A 4,875-nucleotide genomic window follows, 5' to 3' on the forward strand; every position below is an offset into this window, starting at 1 on the left:
TGGCCCCTGTGGGAGAAGACAACCTGGCCAGTGGTCCCCAGGTAATTTAAATTTGAGACTGCTTGCGTAACAGGTTACAAGCTGGCATCCAACCTGCAGGAAAAAAGCCTGCCCAAACAAGTGTGAAAATACTCCAGAGATCCTAGTCAAGACCCTGAAGCAACATGCACACACACACACACACACACTCAAGATTTATATGTGTATGTGTGGATGTGTACAAGTATGTGGGTATGTGAGCAGTTTTGGAGGACGCATTCAGAAAATGAGATGTGGGGCCTTGGGGGGCGGGATCACGGACCATGTGGGGGGTGGAGGCTCCCAGTGGAGGGATTGGTGGGGTGAGGGGGGACATGCATGTTGGTGTCCATCTGCACAAGCCAGTATGCAAGTATGTTTTGTGTGTGTGTGCACAGTTGCATTCACATGTGCACACACATCTAAACACAAATATACTGTATATGCACGCACACAAACATAGACCTGGTATGCCTGGGATTAGGGAGCTCTCCTCACTCACGGATCATCTTCAGCAGAAATTAATAACCTTCGATAATCAGCAGCTGAAGCAGTGAGTCGTCAGGAGGAACAGAGGATGAGGAGGCAGTTTCGGGGGAGAAGTTCCCTCACCTTCATTACCTCCCCTCACTAGCTGGTGTGAAGCTCCCTCCTCCTCTCCATCCTGAATGTCACCTCCAGGAACCAGCCCCTGTCAAAAACAGAGCCATCACGCTTTATTTATTACCATTTTTATGAACTATTTTTATTGAGACATTTTACACATGAAGTGCAATAAATTTCGTGGTCTAAAATAATAAAGACACAAAGTATAAGCTGCCCAGTGATATTTTACAATAACATCCATGAAGATGTGTGCAATAACCGGCGCTGCAGAGCTCTCTATGGACCCCTCGGGAATTTTCTTAGGTGAAGACAAGCCTGCCAATGTAGGATTTTTGATATTGGGTGTAAAATTTAATTGAAGGTGGAAATAATCACAAAAATTAGCGATGGTGCAACCGCACGCAATAAATGTGAAATAGTCCCAGAACATATGCTGATAAAAATCCAATGGACCCACAGAGAACCTGCCACGGGCTTTTCATTGCACACGTTAAAATTTGAAGTGACACCGAGGGAATGCACTGCATGACCAAAAGTATGTGGACACCTGACATCCAGCTTATCATCCAAAATTAGGGGAATTAATGTGGGGTCGGTCCTCTCTTTGTTGCAATAACAAGCTCCACTCTTCTGGGGAACCATTATACTAGATGTTGCATTGCTGCAGGGATTTGATTCCATTCAGCCAGAAGAGCATTAGTGAGGTCGGGCACTGATTGGGCGATTAGGCCTGGCTCGCAATTGGCTTTCCGATTGATCCGAAAGGTGTTGACTGGGGTTGAGATCAGGGCTCTGTGCCGGCCAGTAAAGTTCTTCCACACCGATCTCAACAAAACCATTTCTATATGGCACCTCACCGCGTGCCTGGGGGCATTGTCATGCTTTGCCTTCACTTCACCAAGGGGCCAAGCCCAAACCATGAAAAACCATGTCCGAATACTTTCGGTCATATAGTGTAATGTACAAATTAACAATATATTAACGGATGAAAAAAGAGGATTCAAGCTGAAATAATGCAGGCCCAAGTTTTCTGCTTGTGTGTTCATTTATGGTCCAGAACCATCAAATCACAGGAGGTTTCCAAAACTGTAAATAATGGCAGCTTGAGGCTGTAGTTGAGATCAATGGGTACTCATTTGTAAACTGGAGCGAGCTAAAATAAGAAAATAATCCACACACTGCAAAATGCGTTCTTATATAAAATGCATTCATTAACTGTGTGTGACATTTTGAGCTACCGCGCTTTTCGTCCGGCATGAAAGACAAAAACAAAGAATCTCTATTTAAGCTGTGCTCTCAATCTCAACTGTATAATCCAGTATTCACCTTTGAGAAAAAATATCTACTTCTATTATTAAAAAAGACTGGTGTATCACAGAATCAGATCCAGCTCTCAACAAGCGTTTAATGCAACCACCTCATGTGGTCCGTAAGAGACCCCCCCCCACCCCCAACTTGAATTTTTGGGTGAGTAGGTCGTCCACCACCACCCAGCAGTTCCATTATTGTGCAGCATGTTCCACGTGGCAATTACAGATATGCAAACTGCCAACAGTACAATTTTGCGTAGAAAACCTCTTCCTTCAATCCCCCCGTGTGCCAGGAAATGTTACAGTATTAAGGGTGCGATAACATGCAATGCCAGTAACGTCAATTACATGCTCAAATGCTAGCCTATATTGAGAAAACCACCAGATCACTTAAAATTAGAATATCTGAACAAAGGACTGCTATTAGAATTGGAGACTATAGGAGTCCAGTTGCTGTTCATTTTAAAACAGGGAAATTCACATAATTTCTCCTCTTAAATATGTGGTTATAGGTCAAGTGGCCACTCCCAGGGGGGTGATGTTAATTCCCGGGTTCTAAAAAGAGAGGTTTTTTGGATTTACAAACTTGATACCCTAGCTCCTAAAGGCCTCATGAGGATTTTGATTTATGGCTTCTTATGAAATTTGGTCCCCTGCTGTGCCATTTGTATTATGATGCATAGTTGTTTGGTCCAGTACTTTAACCTGGTTTTTAAACTTACTTATTTTCAGTTGACTAACATATAGTATAGTAGTTTTGAGGCACCTCTCTCAGGAGATACATATAAGGTTGTAAGTGTATGATTGAGCCACCTCTATCAGGAAATAGATCCGCTTCTTATATAAGGTTATACTGTAAGTGTATGATGGGTTTTTTTGATCAGATACTTGTTCATGTACTTTTTGTTTATTATTTTTGTAATGCGGTTTGCATATTGTAAATATTGTTTATTTCACTGTCAGATTTCACTGTCGTTTTGCTATTTCTATTTATGTACTATACAGTAACTACGTTGCATTATCTGTATGTGTGTAATTTAATTGTATTTGATAGTCTTTTGTCATATGACTTGTGTCAGGTGACCAGCCAGGGGGCCTATTTGTACAGCTTAAATAGAGGCTCTTTGCTTTTGTCTTTTATGTCTGAAGAGCATAATGTTGCATTCAGTAATTAATACATTTGGCATGAAGAAACATTTGGCCATTTTCAGATTATTTCATTATTTTGCCTTTCTATTTTTGTCCAGCTTTTTAAACTTTGGCACGTGCGTGCTCTTTCTACTTTTTTGAACAAGTTACCTTTGAGTTCATGACCGCTTACTGGTTTGGTTGGAAATAACCATTGGATTTGGATAATGGCAAAACCACACCGATTTTATTTTTAAAAATCACTCATATCTATCATACAAAATTGCCACAGTAATTTGTAAGGTAATGTCCTCTGCCATGTGCGTTCCAAAAAAATGAAAACGCTTCTGCTCCATGAAGACACAATTCTGTCATTCACATCTCTCAATATCCCTTATAAGAATGCATATCATGTTCTCAAGCTATTGCCACTCCTAAAAATTAAATAAATAAATAAATAAATAAAACCCTGTGGGAACCTTGAACTATTGGAATGCCTCTTTAATTGGAATTTGTAAATGCTCAGTTTAATCCTAGTAGCTACTACCCTGCACTGTATGATAGTGTCAACATCACACAAATTGATATGGAAATATTCGATATTTCCATAGACCAAAACACCCAGGTCAGACAAACAAAACAAAACACATGCTGATAAAACAAAAATGAAATAATTTATTCGTACTCGTATTTCAAATGGCTTTGAGTTTCATGTCGGAATATGGGGTCAATTCAATTTCACCCCAGTGCCACTCTATTTTTCCTTGACTTGTTTATTTGTCGGATTGCTTATTTAATGGAACCAGATGGCCTAGATGTGGCACTACATGCCAATAGCATGGCACAAAAACATCTGCTGTGGAGTTCTGATAAATCAGTACAATAGCATACAGACAGATCCCTTCTAATAGCAAGTTAGAAGAGTTTGTAGACAGACAGCTGAAAATGAGACAAACGTATAGAAAATGAGACAGATTGAGAGAATGACAGACAGACGGACAGAGAAATAAAAGCTGTACTATTGTAAATAATAGCTGTACTACCTTCTCTGTATGCAGAAATACAGCTGGGTGTAGTTTGATGTGTTTTGCTTTCCATATTCACCCCTTATCCTTTAATAAAGACAGATTAGTCTTCATTCTCCCAGCTCTGTAATGCAGGAGCTAATTGACAAAAAGCTCATTGCATTTTATGGCCTTGCATTGCAATGACAGACTAAAATTGAAGCCAAACACTGCCAGAGATGAAACATTAGCACTCCAATAAACATCATTCTTCCAGGTCCAGATGCGCGAGTGTGACGTGTTTAATTAAAACAACGCCCCCCCCCCCATCTCCCCCCAGTACATTTACAACAATACAAATTTGTATCTTAAACCATTATACTGTAAAGCTGTCGGAACAGGTATGATTGTTCTTATGACAATTATAGTAATTGCTTAAACATTATGACAAACAAAAAAAATAAAAGAATACATTTACTAAACCCAATAAAATATGCCCAAACCATGGCATACGGGAATTGCATTTTTATGCAAAGATCTGCCTGGCACTCAATGCATCATTTGTTTACTTCAATTGAAAGCAGCTGTGTCTCTAAAGCAATCATTAAATGTGAGTTGAAACATCATAATTCAATGCTACATAATGAATGCAGACAAGAATTACATATAAAGGAACAGATAAAGAAACAAGCTGTGCAATATTTATAAATTGTTCAAATTTATAATGGATATTTTTCTATCCAATCAAAAATTAACTTTCCGTTTAGGAGACGAAGACCAAGACACTCTCCAAGCAGTACTGTATTCAT

The sequence above is a fragment of the Anguilla anguilla genome, chromosome 11 (assembly GCF_013347855.1).
Source record: "Anguilla anguilla isolate fAngAng1 chromosome 11, fAngAng1.pri, whole genome shotgun sequence".
NCBI lineage: Eukaryota > Metazoa > Chordata > Actinopteri > Anguilliformes > Anguillidae > Anguilla > Anguilla anguilla.